This window comes from Salvelinus alpinus, chromosome 21 (genome assembly GCF_045679555.1).
Source record: "Salvelinus alpinus chromosome 21, SLU_Salpinus.1, whole genome shotgun sequence".
NCBI classification, from domain to species: Eukaryota; Metazoa; Chordata; class Actinopteri; order Salmoniformes; family Salmonidae; genus Salvelinus; species Salvelinus alpinus.
Window position 1 is genome coordinate 17349015 of NC_092106.1, and position 16340 is coordinate 17365354.

General features: G+C 45.0%; 1 protein-coding gene across 4 annotated transcripts in view; it reads right to left on the reverse strand.

Annotated features, from left to right (window-relative positions):
- The window catches only part of LOC139547932 (neurobeachin-like), a 295912-nt gene that overhangs the window by 151466 nt on the left and 128106 nt on the right, over positions 1-16340 (reverse strand). The window lies entirely within an intron of this gene.

Below are 16340 nucleotides of genomic sequence, written 5' to 3' on the forward strand. Positions count from 1 at the left end.
CAGGTTAGACTGAGAGATAGACAGAGAGAGAGAGACAGGTTAGACTGAGAGACAGACAGAGAGAGACAGACAGAGATAGACAGGTTAGACTGAGAGACAGACAGTGATAGACAGGTTAAACAGAGACAGACAGAGATAGACAGGTTAGACTGAGAGACAGACAGAGAGAGACAGACAGAGATAGACAGGTTAGACTGAGAGACAGACAGTGATAGACAGGTTAAACAGAGACAGACAGAGAGAGAGAGACAGGTTAGACTGAGAGACAGACAGAGATAGACAGGTAAGACTGAGAGACAGACAGTGATAGACAGGTAAAACAGATACAGACAGAGATAGACAGGTTAGACTGAGAGACAGACAGAGACAGACAGAGATAGACAGGTTAGACTGAGAGACAGACAGTGATAGACAGGTTAAACAGAGACAGACAGAGATAGACAGGTTAGACTGAGAGACAGACAGAGAGAGACAGACAGAGATAGACAGGTTAGACTGAGAGACAGACAGTGATAGACAGGTTAAACAGAGACAGACAGAGAGAGAGAGACAGGTTAGACTGAGAGACAGACAGAGATAGACAGGTAAGACTGAGAGACAGACAGTGATAGACAGGTAAAACAGATACAGACAGAGATAGACAGGTTAGACTGAGAGACAGACAGAGAGAGACAGACAGAGATAGACAGGTTAGACTGAGAGACAGACAGTGATAGACAGGTTAAACAGAGACAGACAGAGAGAGAGAGACAGGTTAGACTGAGAGACAGACAGAGATAGACAGGTTAAACAGAAACAGACAGAGAGAGAGAGACAGGTTAGACTGAGAGACAGACAGAGAGAGATAGACAGGTTAGACTGAGAGACAGACAGAGAGAGATAGACAGGTTAGACAGAGAGACAGAGAGAGACAGGTTAAACAGAGACAGACAGAGAGAGAGAGACAGGCTAGACAGAGAAAGACAGATAGACAGGTTAGACTGAGAGCAGGTTAGAATACACACCACACACACGCACGCACGCATGAAGGCAGGCAGGCACGCGCACCCCCCCCCCCCCCCCCACACACACACACACACACACACACACACTACATAAAGTACACACACAGCACCACACCAGGATCCATCCCCACAGCAGCAGCAGCAGAAGCCACTACACTATAAATCACTAACACTCCCATTAACAAATACAGCATCAAATTACAAGTCTAAATGGCCCAGCTTGCCTCCTTTTTAACTATGTTTTTTAACAAGACTTGTAAATCAGAGAGGTAGGACTCTCAACACAGGCAGGGAGGGAGACAGGGCGGGATGGAGGGAGGCAGGGAGAGAAGGAGGGAGAGAGTGAAAGGAGGGTGGGAGGCAGGGAGAGGAGGGCGGCATGGAGGGACGGAGGCATGGAGGCAGGGAGGGATGGAGGGAAGGTGGGAAGGAGGGAGGCAGCAACATGGGGTTTAATAATGATGGGGTGGGTCTGAGAACACTCCCTCCCTGTGTGTGTGTATGTGGAGCCATGATTAAAATAATGTGTTGAAATATTCATTGAAATGATTCCCAGAGCCCTGGGGCAACCCAAAAGAAAATTGCATTTTTATTCATTATTAATAACAGCGAATTAGAGCCTTAAAAACCGGAGAGAAAGAAGGGAACAGCTCCAGCATGTGGTAACCATCTTGGTAAAAATGATTATTCCAACATTCGCAGGGAGGACCTGGGAAGGAGGATAATTTTATTGCTTGCAGCTAATGCAAACCATTAAGCAGTGGACCCAGCATCAGGTTACTAAGTGCAGCTCTGGCTGGACACATTTCAAAGGCTTTGTGTTTCATTCAAGGGGAACTAAAAGTAGAAAATCACTGCAAGTCATTTACGTACTCTAAACGGAGCTGTGGAGAGAAATATGGAGTGAGGGAGAGAGTGATGATTAAAGTAGAGCAGATGACAGTTTGGTCTGAGAAGATCCTCAGTCACATCATTGGACCATGTGCTTCATCTTCATCCTCTCCATCTAGACCAGAGTGAGGAACTACACAGTCCTCCTGCTCCTCTGACCGTGTCCCACATGGCACCATATTCCCTATACACTGAGTGTATAAAACATTAGGAACAGCTTCCTAATATTGAGTTGCACCCTCCTTTGCCATCAGAACAGCCTCAATTCATTGGGGCATTGACTCTACAAGGTGTCAAAAGCATTCCACAGGGATGGTGGCCCATGTTGACTCCAATGCTTCCCACAGTTGTCAAGTTGCCTGGATGTCCTTTGGGTGGTGGACCATTCTTGATACACACAGGAAACTGTTGAGTGTGAAAAACCCAGCAGCGTTGCAGTTCTTGACACACTCAAACCTGTGTGCCTGACACCTACTACCATACACCGTTCAAAGGCACTTAAAGTTTGTCTTGCCCATTCACCCTCTGAATGGCACACATACACGATCCATGTCTCAATTGTCTCAAGAAATCGTTATTTATCCTGTCTCTTGCCCTTCATATACAATGATTGAAGGGCATTTAACAAGTGACATCAATATGGGATCATAGCTTTCACCTGGTTTCACCTGGTCAGTCGATATCATGGAAAGAGCAGTTCCTAATGTTTTGTACACTCAGTGTATAGCGACCTACTTTCGGCCAGGGCTCTTTCATTTTCCTTTTACCAGTACAGAAACATTTTAAAATGATGCCTCCACCTTAAAAATGATCCAGTCAGAATGTATTACCACCACCAAAAACAAGAACAACAACATCAACCCAGACAGCTGCCCAGTTACCAATCCACCTCCAGCTTTGGCAATCTGGCTAGCAGCCAGGGCTACCATTGTATAGTCCCCCCCAAAATTGAGTCAGTCTAAACAGATTAACTTGTTACAAGGGGATCACATCACCAAACCGTTCTATGAATATAATATGAATTTAATATCTACAACTGTCAGTAAGCTGAAGGCTCAGGAGACTTAGCAGGCCTTTGACAGCCATGAGAGCGCAGTCTCAGTTAAGCATCAATCAACTGTGTGTGTGTGTGTGTGTGTGTGTGTGTGTGTGTGTGTGTGTGTGTGTGTGTGTGTGTGTGTGTGTGTGTGTGTGTGTGTGTGTGTGTGTGTGTGTGTGTGTGTGTGTGTGTGTGTGTGTGTGTGTGTGTGTGTGTGTGTGTGTGTGTGTGTGTGTGTGTGTGTGTGTGTGTGTGTGTGTGTGTGTGTGTGTGTGTGTGTGTGTGTGTGTGTGTGTGTGTGTGTGTGTGTGTGTGTGTGTGTGTGTGTGTGTGTGTGTGTGTGTGTGTGTGTGTGTGTGTGTGTGTGTGTGTGTGTGTGTGTGTGTGTGTGTGTGTGTGTGTGTGTGTGTGTGTGTGTGTGTGTGTGTGTGTGTGTGTGTGTGTGTGTGTGTGTGTGTGTGTGTGTGTGTGTGTGTGTGTGTGTGTGTGTGTGTGTGTGTGTGTGTGTGTGTGTGTGTGTGTGTGTGTGTGTGTGTGTGTGTGTGTGTGTGTGTGTGTGTGTGTGTGTGTGTGTGTGTGTGTGTGTGTGTGTGTGTGTGTGTGTGTGTGTGTGTGTGTGTGTGTGTGTGTGTGTGTGTGTGTGTGTGTGTGTGTGTGTGTGTGTGTGTGTGTGTGTGTGTGTGTGTGTGTGTGTGTGTGTGTGTGTGTGTGTGTGTGTGTGTGTGTGTGTGTGTGTGTGTGTGTGTGTGTGTGTGTGTGTGTAGAGTATCAGTCTGTCAGTCTCCCGGCAGGCTTGAAGCAGAAGAACAGAGATGTCAGTAGGTGGAGAGGCGAATCCACGTAAATGATATTGTAAACGCTAGATTACACAGCCAGAAAAATGGAAATCCACTTGAAGGCAGATGAGAGATTACTGTTACAGATTATAACCCCTAATTCCCACTACAAATAAACTGCCAACCGCGGTGGGGGAGGAAGGAGCTGCTTTGAACATTTCCTCTACACCGCATTAAACACATTAAACACATATGATGCATGAGATTTGATAATCATTTGTGTACAGCAACCTAAACTGCAAGCCAAAATGTTTTCATTTGTATCTAGCTAATACGAATCAAACGTTCAACAAACCAACCCCAACATTACAAGGATTGATTAACCAAGCAAACATGATGATTTCTCTCCCCCTGACCCCCCCCCCCCCCCCCCCAACCTCATCCCCCACCCCAACCTCATCCCCCACCATATGCTTTCACTTTGGAGGTGGTTTAGTAGTGAATGAAAAGGAGAAAGAGAAAGATGAGGAGGAGGAGGAGGAGGAGGAAAGGGAGAGAGAGGAGAAGGAGAGAGGGGCCAGTGATACTCTAAACCGTGTGGTTGGCACCAGACAGGTTCTGGACCTTCGTGCCAACCTGCTGTACTGAAGGAGGCTGGGCCAGGCAGCTCAGTGTGGGTGGTTCGGGATGTCTTCCAAATGGCACCCTATGCATACTATGGGCCTTGGTCTAAAGAAGTGCACTATATATGGAATGCTATTTGGGAGGCAGACTGGATGGTCTGGCGCTGGGGGGCTCTGGGGAATGGCTCCCATAGGGGGCTAACTCAGTTAGCTCACACACACATCTAAAACACTAGACTCCTAAGGGCTCTGGTCAAAAGTAGTGCACTATATAGGGAATATGGTACCATTTGGGACACAGGCCCAGAGAGAGACCAAGGTGAGAGAGACAGAGAGCGACATCATTCCTCTCTCAGTCTGTGAGTGTATTGAAAGTATTCGGAGCTGGGGGGTTTTTATTTGTTTTTTGTGTGACCAAATCTTTATTTATTTTGTAATTTTTGGTAGTCTGTGTGGTATTCTGAGTATACTGATGGTATTCTGTGTGCACTGATGGTATTGTAAGTGTATTGAATTTGATGATATTCTGATTGTACTAATGGTATTCTGAGTGTACCAATGGTATTGTAAGTGTATTGATGGTATTCTAAGTGTATTCCAAGAGTATATTCGAAGCAGAGTAAGAGAAAAGGAAACTAAGACAGATTGCAAACTGAGAGGTGTTAAAACTGTGAAGTTCTCATCGATAAATTCACTCAAATCCATCTAACAGGACATGTCCGATATTCTCCAGCATCTGAAGCTATATGTCTTCTCTGCTTTGCTGAATCCAATATGAGCACAACAAAGCTTCATTTCATGCATGAGCTAGAGAAATGCATGCTGGGAAATAATGTGACGCTAGAACAGCTTCAGACACAGATGTACTCCAGGCGGGTTACAAAGTCTGTTTGATACTAAAACAAAGATTTAGTAAATGTCTGCCAGCTAAGGTCTTCTATTGATGTTAGGCTAACATTAGATATGTAGAAACAGACAAATACTAGTAAATGATATAAGGGTAAATACAAAATAGTGAATCAAATCCTTTGACTAGGCGCGTCCTTGGAATATACTGAACATTTCATCAATAGAGACTGTAAAGTGCGAGGCAGTGACAGCCAGTTTATCTCAATGGGATCTGTGAGGAGGACTGACTGGCTCTCCACTCCCCTGTTCTCCACTCGTAGTGGGGATTCATGACAGGCATAAAGAATGACTGAGGCCAAGCCTCCCAGAAACTGGCTAAATTTATTAGCCCTGTCACACATCAATCACACAAATGGATTTCAAACTGCATTTTAAAAGCTAATTTTCCAGACCTGATAACCAAGAGGAAACATGGTGGCCATTATTCACAGAAGCTTTAAGATTGTAGGTGCAGCACAATAAATGTGTAAAAATACTATCTTCTCTCCTTTTTCCTCTGTGTATTCAAATCCCATATCTTCGGAATGTATGTGTATGTGTATGTGTATGTGTGTGTGTGTGTGTGTGTGTGTGTTTGTATGTGTGTGTGTGTGTGTGTGTGTGTTTGTATGTGTGTGTGTGTGTGTGTGTGTGTCTCGAGGCTGTGAAGACAGAGACAGATTTAACACCCCCGCTCCACAGGGAATGTGTTCTGTTTGTAAAAGGCAGTAAAACCTGACAGCCATGACTCAAAATAAAACGGTGAAGAGGGAAATAAAAGGATTGAAAACAATTTTCCAGCACAAATACAGCCCAATCTAGGACAGTGGGAGCTGGTTTGTAGTGATGAACTAGGCTTGTATTGGCACTGGGGACAGTTATAGTATAGTGATATAGTATAGTTATACTATAGTAGTAAAGTATAGTTATATATAGTGGTATAGTGACTTAACGCTATACCAATGACACGACTCTACTTCCTCCCATTTTCCATTGAGATTATTCAGAGAGGAGAGAAGGAGGAGGAGAGGAAGGGAGGAATAGGGCAGGCTAATACTAATACTTGGTGTCTGTCAGGCCTGCACTTTGCTGCCTGCAGATAATCTTAGAGGCTTGTTTAAGGCTGAACTGTCCATCAAAGTGCAGCTAAAATAACTACTTATAACACTGTATGTCAAAGCACAGCTACAATAACTAGCACCCACTCAGAAAGACAGAGAGAGACGCAGGCAGCAGAGACGGAGAAACTGTCTGTATCCAGCCTGTCAGGTTATTCTCACCTCACTCCACGTTTGTGTCCAAAATTACACCCTATTTTACAAAAGCCATATGGGTCCTGGTCAAAAGTAGTGCACTACATAGGGTATAGGGTGCCATTTGAGACACATTCCATCTCTAGCGCCTGGCTGTTGTATGCTGCCCCCCATCAAGGTCATATCTCTGTGAGAAAAACAACAAACCATTATATCAACAAACCATTACAGCTGACCACGTTGTCAAAGACCCAGTTAAGAGTGTTCACTCCAGAGTGTTCTTCAAACATGGCGGTAAACTGGACCATGGTTCTGATGTTTAATTCTAACATGTTTATTTCTAGTGAGATCATACAGATAGTTCTACTGTATATGAACCATAACCCTCTGGAGGGACAATAATTCAGCTAGAAAAGAACCAACCATGTTTCAGTTAGAACAGAATTTTCCATGTTTCAGTTAGAATAAAACTAACCATGTTTCAGTTAGAACAGAATAATCCATGTTTCAGTTAGAACAGAACTAACCATGTTTCAGTTAGAACATAACTAACCATGTTTCAGTTAGAACAGAATTATCCATGTTTCAGTTAGAACAGAACTAACCATGTTTCAGTTGGAACAGAACTAACCATGTTTCAGTTAGAACAGAATTATCCATGTTTCAGTTAGAACAGAATTATCCATGTTTCAGTTAGAACAGAACTAACCATGTTTCAGTTAGAACAGAACTAACCATGTTTCAGTTAGAACAGAACTAACCATGTTTCAGTTAGAACATAACTAACCATGTTTCAGTAAGAACAGAACTAACCATGTTTGTTAGAACAGAATTATCCATGTTTCAGTTAGAACAGAACTAACCATGTTTCAGTTAGAACAGAACTAACCATGTTTCAGTTAGAACAGAACTAACCATGTTTCAGTTAGAACAGAATAATCCATGTTTCAGTTAGAACAGAACTAACCATGTTTCAGTTAGAACAGAACTAACCATGTTTCAGTTAGAACAGAATTATCCATGTTTCAGTTAGAACAGAATTATCCATGTTTCAGTTAGAACAGAACTAACCATGTGTCATGCCCTGACCTTAGAGATCCATTTTATGTCTCTATTTTGGTTGGTCAGGGCGTGAGTTTGGGTGGGCATTCTATGTCTGGTGTTCTATGTTGTCCTTGTTTTGTATTTCTATGTGTTTGGCCTGGTATGGTTCCCAATCAGAGGCAGCTGTCTATCGTTGCCTCTGATTGAGAACCATACTTAGGTAGCCTGTTCCCACCTGTGTTTGTGGGTGGTTATTTTCTGTTTAGTGTTTGTTGCACCTTTCAGAACTGTTCGTTGGTCGTTTTGTTGTTTTTGTTCGCGTGTTCATCTTTATTAAAAGTATTATGGATACGTACCACGCTGCACTTTGGTCCTCCTCTCCTTCTCCCGACGACAATCATTACACCATGTTTCAGTTAGAACAGAACTAACCATGTTTCAGTTAGAACAGAACTAACCATGTTTCAGTTAGAATAGAACTAACCATGTTTCAGTTAGAATAGAACTAACCATGTTTCAGTTAGAACAGAACTAACCATGTTTCAGTTAGAACAGAACTAACCATGTTTCAGTTAGAATAGAACTAACCATGTTTCAGTTAGAACAGAACTAACCATGTTTCAGTTAGAACAGAACTAACCATGTTTCAGTTAGAACAGAACTAACCATGTTTCAGTTAGAACAGAACTAACCATGTTTCAGTTAGAACAGAACTAACCATGTTTCAGTTAGAACAGAACTAACCATGTTTCAGTTAGAACAGAACTAACCATGTTTCAGTTAGAACAGAACTAACCATGTTTCAGTTAGAATAGAACTAACCATGTTTCAGTTAGAATAGAACTAACCATGTTTCAGTTAGAACAGAACTAACCATGTTTTAGTTCGGACAGCACTATCTAAGTTTTAATTAGAACAGAACTATAATGGTTTCAGCATCAGCCAGTTTGTCCTGACAGAGAGGACAAAAAAAGATTCAATAAAACACAATTATATTCTCTTTAAATGCTTCCATTTGAGACTGGGGGATAATTATAATAAATAGCAGTAATCAGTGTCTAGTCTATTTAAAGAGGCAGGACTGGTTAATGTCTCACCACACACACCCTGTCCTGTGAAGGGGGTGCCCTGCCCTGCGCCCCGAGCCCTGCGCCCCACACTCTGCGCCCCAAGCCCCGCGTGACACTGACACTAAACACACTCCAGAGCTCTCAGATTAAGTCCTTCCGAGAACAAATGGTCTTTCTTCTCTCCTCCGTCCACACTCTGTCCATCTACCAATGAGAGGAAGCTATTCATTGTCTATGGTCTGTCAATGGTTTAGGCTCAGGTCACTGTTAACATGATTCACTGGTCAGTATTACCATGACACACTAAACCATTCTGCTCTGAATTTCCCCAAAATTCTCAGGTTTTCTACAAATACTGGATTTCCTGCTTATTCCCTTGTGATTTTCCAACTTGGATTTCTGTAAAACCTGAGAATTTTGGAAAAGTTACCAGAATTTTGCAACCCTAGGAAGTACTGCATGATGGTCTCTCAAAAACAAATCATCTACCAAACCATTACACTTCTGAAACCCCCATATCACTCAAAAACCATGCAGTAATATACTGATATTTTTTAACACGTTCAATACAGAAACATTCAACATCGGCTTTCAAACGTCTCCCAAAACAGGCAGCGTAGATGACGGATCCCTGCGGATAGAAAGGTTTCAACCGGTCAGGTATAGAAAACATTCAGCCATCTAATTGGCTAAAAAAGTCTGAAAACAAAACAATGTCTGTCAATCAGTGTACTATATCACTGACTGTCTTTGATCACCATGGTGACACATTCTTCTACATTAACAGACAGACACAGCTAAATAAAACTGCACATCAACATGAGGCGACTGGAAACCATATGGCCATGGATGGTGTATCAATTTTAATTTTTCAAAATAAATTCAGAAAACAGCCGAACAATACATCAGAAATAGGATAATTTGTGTAATGAATGCATATTAACGCATTAAGAGTAAGACTACCATCAATACCCATCAGTAACAGTCAGACTACAGTCAGACTACAGTCAGTAACAGTCAAACTACAGTCACTAACAGTCAGACTACAGTCAGACTAAAGTCAGACTAAAGTCAGACTACAGTCAGACTACCTTCAGTAACAGTCAGCCTACAGTCAGTAACAGTCAGACTAAAGTCAGACTACAGTCAGGCTACAGTCGGTGACAGTCAGACTACAGTCAGTAACAGTCAGACTACAGTCAGTGACAGTCAGACTACAGTCCGACTACAGTCAGTAACAGTCCGAATACAGTCAGACTACAGTCAGTAAGAGTCAGACTACCGTCAGTGACAGTCAGTAAGAGTCAGGCTACAGTCAGTGACAGTCAGTAAGAGTGAGATTGCAGTCAGTAACAGTCAGACTACAGTCAGTAACAGTCAGACTACAGTCAGACTACTGTCAGTGACAATCAGACTACAGTCAGTAACAGTCAGACTAGAGTCAGACTACAGTCAGTAAGAGTCAGACTACAGTCAGTGACAGTCAGTAAGAGTGAGATTACAGTCAGTAACAGTCAGTAACACTGAGATTACAGTCAGTGACAGTCAGTAACACTGAGATTACAGTCAGTAACAGTGAGATTACAGTCAGTAACAGTCAGTAACAGTCAGTAAAAGTCAGAATCAGTCAGACTAGTCAGTAACAGTGAGACTACAGTCAGTAACTGTGAGACTAGAGTCAGTGACGGTCAGAATACAGTCAGTAACAGTCAGACTACAGTCAGACTAAAGTAAGTAACAGTCAGTGACAGTCAGTAACAGTGACACTACAGTCTACAGCAGAGTTTTAGTACGTCTGAACCCCTCCCTGCCAGCGCTGTAGACCATTAATCTTTCATCAGAGGTGGGGCTCACCTCCCAGCTCTCTCATCTCTCTCTCTGCCCCCCTATAACTGATGATAGTGTGAATGCTCTCCTTCAGAGGTAATTATCAGGCTGCAAGGTTAACTCCACCCCCAGGGAGGAGCTGCTGTACAATAGGTCAACAACAAATACAAGCGGACAGAAAAAGAAGAGCTAAAACAAAGGAACTTCACTACCAGTACAAATATGTTGTTTTCCCCTCTTGAATATACATAGCTAAATGAACCATCATGTCCAGCAGGATCATATTCACTGGTCCTCCATATACCACACAGGACCCAGAGAGACCTTGATCTACCTCTCCCCCCCACAATCTTTCCTCTCCTCCTCGTCAGAGCTGCTTTTAGAATGGATAACCCGGCGAGGCGAGACAGCGGAGTGCTTAGCCGGGCAGCCAGTGACTGAAGGGTCCATTCCATCACTAAGTTATTATCCACAGGCAAAGTGTTGCCATTCATCAGAGACTGAGAGATGAAACTCTCTGTTAGTCAAGGGAAACGCCCGTTCCACTCCCCTCACCAAGGATCAATATATGCCACCGCTCTCTCCTCCATTCCTTCCGCTACCGAAAAAGTAATTATACAGGAGCAATGTTGCAATGTTGACAATCGATAGCTCAGTCAGGTTGGGTTAAGGTCTGTAGAGGGGGGGGTGGGGGGATTTAGTCAGCTACTGATGTCAACAGAGACACCTTGGAACAAAGGACGTCCTGTCTGTGTCTGTATGTCTGTCTCTCTGCTTCCACCTGCTCTACATCCTGTTAAGACGGCCATGTTGGAACATGTTGGAATGCCTGGGTTGCATCTGAAATGGCACCCTATTCCCTATATCGTGTAATATTTTTTACCATGGTTCACAGGGCTCTGCTTAAAGTTAGTGCACTATATAGGGAACGGGGTGCCTTTTGGGATGCAGACAGTGGTGGACAGGGGAGGCCTTTAGTGTCATTGGAGATGCAGACTACTCACTTTTTAACCTTTATTTAACTAGGCAAGTCAGTTAAGAACAAATTCTTATTTTCAATGACGGCCTAGGAACAGTGGGTTAACTGCCTTGTTCAGGGGCAGAACGACAGATTTTTACCTTGTCAGCTCGGGGATTCGATCTTGCAATCTTTTGGTTATAAGTCCAACGCTCTAACCAACGCAACCCAGTATGTACCAAACTTTAATAAATGCATGTGACAAAAGATAGTTCGCAGAATGCAGGTCGATCAGAGGTAGATGTGACTGAGTGAAAGGTTCTTTCCATTTCAACAGAAAACAGAGTAGAAACGATATTAACATACACAGCAGTAAATAAGAGGATAAATACAAACTTGCCTTGTCTTCAAGGATGGTTATTATCATAGTTTAAGACTGGTAGTTAAAGACACTGTGTAATATTCTAGAATGAATTCATCAGCCTTGCCTTGACGTCTCCTTTCTCTTGACAATGCTGAACTTTATAATCCAGTGACAAGGGTCAGGGGGTCGCAGCAGAGGGAGGAGGGGCCAGAGAAAATCAGTCTCTCACTGGAGAAAATTCTAACATCCAATTTTCAACTTGATTTATCAGTGTGAAGCTCAAACTGAATGGGTGCCGTGATGGGAGGAGGGGGAGAGAGGGAGGAGAGGAGGAAGAGGGGTGAGGAGGGAGGGAGTGGTGAAGAAGGAGGAGGGGAGCTGTCTCAGAGCTGCATCAAAGGCTTCTCGTTGTGATTTAGCACAGCAGATCAATACAACCCTATACTGTTTCAATTTGAACACTATTGATTTTGTGATGTCGACTCAATACACAGCACATTCATCATCAGGCAAGCAGAAAGTATGATCCCACAGCCTACTGGGCTGATCACACTGCCTTAACAAAGCCCCACCACACCCTGGGCTGATCACACTGCCTTGTTTAACACAGCCCTACCACCTCCTGGGATGATCACACTGCCTTAACACAGCCCTGCCACCTCCTGGGCTGATCACACTGCCTTGTTTAACACAGCCCTACCACCTCCTGGGCTGATCCCACTGCATTAACACAGCCCTACCACCTCCTGGGCTGATCCCACTGCCTTGTTTAACACAGCCCTACCACCTCCTGGGCTGATCCCACTGCCTTAACACAGCCCTACCACCTCCTGGGCTCATCCTACTGCCTTGTTTAACACAGCCCTACCACCTCCTGGGCTGATCACACTGCCTTAACACATCCCTACCACCTCCTGGGCTGATCCCACTGCCTTAACACAGCCCTACCACCTCCTGGGCTGATCCTACTGCCTTGTTTAACACAGCCCTACCACCTCCTGGGCTCATCCTACTGCCTTGTTTAACACAGCCCTACCACCTCCTTGGCTGATCACACTGCCTTAACACATCCCTACCACCTCCTGGGCTGATCCCACTGCCTTAACACAGCCCTACCACCTCCTGGGCTGATCCTACTGCCTTGTTTAACACAGACCTACCACCTCCTGGGCTGATCACACTGCCTTAACACAGCCCTACCAGCTCCTGGGCTGATCACACTGCCTTAACACAGCCCTACCACCTCCTGGGCTGATCACACTGCCTTAACACATCCCTACCACCTCCTGGGCTGATCACACTGCCTTAACACATCCCTACCACCTCCTGGGCTCATCTGGTTAAGCCTTATAATAGGTTATATGATCGCAGAGAGATTTTGTATGTATCCCAAAATGGCATCCTATTCTCTATGTGGTGCACTAATTTAGACCAGGGAATAGGGTACCATTTGGGACGCATTCATTGGCTTTCCGTTCGTGTGCAGTGTCTCCTCGTCACACAGAGTTACGATCATAATGGTGTCTACTAATTCAAAATGCTATAGTTGTGTAAAAACTTTCAACAAAATGTGCACTATGGTCATTAGCTGTAGTTTCACCTGGGTGAGTATATTAAATATATAATTCTGTTGATAAAACGCTCAACACAGATCAATATCCTCTGGCTAGTCCCCCGTCAGAAATGAAGGTTAAAGTAAAAACAATCTCTGTGCAGGCAAGCATTCACACCTACGCACGCACGCACGCACGCACGCACGCACGCACGCACGCACGCACGCACACACACGCTTTCAACCAGCGTCACAAATAACAGACAGCCCTTTCAGAATGCTGGAGGGGTTTCTATTTTACAAGAGCAGCAAAAGTTAATGTTGCATTGAATAAGGCTGAGCTGCTACACTGCCCTGAGCTCATGAACATATTGCATCATTTTTCTTCTCCAGCAGGTCACCATTAAATGGGTATTTGTTGGAAGTTTTGCAGTATCATTTACAATGCTCCCCCGCTCAGCAACCTTTTGTTCCAATACTAATGCTCTCCCTGGAGAGAAATTCTATAAATATTTGAATACGTAAATCTACAGTAGCAGCCCGCAATTCAATCTTCTATGTTTTGCCAAGGTTACTTTACTTGTACTATTGTTTGGTCTGTTTTATGAATTTCTCTATCAGAACTGCATGACATATAATCAAACATACTGTGTGTGCGCAAATATATACACAATGCTCCAACATCTGGTAAGTGGGTGAAGTAAGGCATTTAGTTGCATGAACTACTGTAGGTAAGGATATCTATTTTATTATAATACAATTCCAACTGTAATTCAATCTGTACTATAGTTTGCATCCAAACGGCACCTTTTTCCCTATTCGGGTTATCTACTCTGGTCAGAGGTAGTGCAATATGTAAGGTACAGCTGCATGGGTAAATAGGGCTCTGTTCAAAAGTAATGCACTATACAGTATTGGGAAAAGAGAGGCATTTGGGCGTCAGAACGCACCCATAAATTAATGGTCCAATGATGGTAAATGTGCATCTTTCTGAGGTAATTGCATCTGTTTCCAGGACTGTGTTTGTCAGGTGGGATGATACATGTATCAACCACTAAATCTATACGCCACACAACCCATGGAGAGTACCAGTAGTCATTAAAACACTCCTCAAATCATTCAATCAATCAATTGAAATCTCCTTACAAACTAAATGAAGGTTTATTGTATTTTTTCAACCAACATCTGACAACACAGCAGAATTCCTAAAGCACTCAAAACATGGTCCAGATGTGTTTTCTATCGATGTGAGGTAACATCCAACAACATAATGAACATATTTAACCATCTGTATGTCGTGAACATATTTAACCATCTGTATGTCGTGAACATATTTAACCATCTGTATGTCGTGAACATATTTAACCATCTGTATGTCGTGTGTAACGGTTTTCTTCCAGGGGTGAAGGAGAGGACCAAAGTGCAGCGCGGCTAGTGTTAAACATGTTTAATAACGAACAAGTAAAACACTACAAACAACAATACAAAATAACAAACGTGAAAACCGATACAGACCTATCTGGTGCAGAACACAAACACAGAGACAGGAAACAAACACCCACAAAATCCCAACACAAAACAAGCCTCCTATATATGATTCTCAATCAGGGACAACGATTACCATCTGCCTCTGATTGAGAACCATATTAGGCTGGACATAGAAACAGACAAACTAGACACACAACATAGAATTCCCACCCAGCTCACGTCCTGACCAACTAAACACATACAAAACAACAGAAAACAGGTCAGGAACGTGACAGAACCCCCCCCTCAAGGTGCGAACTCCGGGCGCACCCCTAAAACTCAAGGGGAGGGTCTGGGTGGGCATCTGTCCGCGGTGGCGGCTCCGGCGGTGGACGAGGACACCACTCCACCACTGTCTTTGTCCCCCTCCTTAGCGTCCTTTGAGTGGCGACCCTCGCCCATGACCTTAGCCTAAGAATCCTCCCCAAGGCCCCCACATGATTTTGGAGGTAGCTCAGGACAGAGAGGTAGCTCAGGACAGAGAGGTAGCTCAGGACAGAGAGGTAGCTCAGGACAGAGAGGTAGCTCAGGACAGAGGGGTAGCTCAGGACAGAGGGGTAGCTCAGGACAGAGGGGTAGCTCAGGACAGAGGGGCAACTCCGGACTAATGGCAGCTCCGGACTGAGTGGCAGCTCCGGACTGAGTGGCAGCTCCGGACTGAGTGGCAGCTCCGGACTGAGTGGCAGCTCCGGACTGAGTGGCAGCTCCGGACTGAGTGGCAGCTCCGGACTGACTGGCAGCTCATGACTGACTGGCAGCTCATGACTGTAGGGCAGCTCATGACTGTAGGGCAGCTCATGACTGTAGGGCAGCTCATGACTGTAGGGCAGCTCATGACTGTCTGGCGGCTCATGACTGTAGGGCAGCTCATGACTGTCTGGCGGCTCTGGACGCTCATGGCTGGCTGACGGCTCCGGCAGATCCTGTCTGGTTGGCGGCTCTGGCAGATCCTGTCTGGTTGGCGGCTCTGGCAGATCCTGTCTGGTTGGCGGCTCTGGCAGATCCTGTCTGGTTGGCGGCCCTGGCAGATCCTGTCTGGTTGGCGGCTCTGGCAGATCCTGTCTGGTTGGCGGCTCTGGCAGATCCTGTCTGGTTGGCGGCTCTGGCAGATTCTGTCTGGTTGGCGGCTCTGGCAGATCCTGTCTGGTTGGCGGCCCTGGCAGATCCTGACTGACGAATGGCTCTAGCGGCTCCTGACTGACGAACGGCTCTGACGGCTCGGGACAGACGGGCGGCTCTAACGGCTCGGGACAGACGGATGGCTCAGACGGCGCTGGGGAGACGGATGGCTCAGATGGCGCTGGGGAGACGGATGGCTCAGATGGCGCTGGGGAGACGGATGGCTCAGATGGCGCTGGGGAGACGGATGGCTCCGATGGCGCTTGGCAGACGGCCGGCTCAGACGGCGTTGGGCAGACGGGCAGTTCAGGCGCCGCTGGGCAGACGGGCAGTTCAGGCACCGCTGGGCAGACGGCAGACTCTGGCCGGCTGAGACGCACTATAGGCCTGATGCGTGGTGCCGGA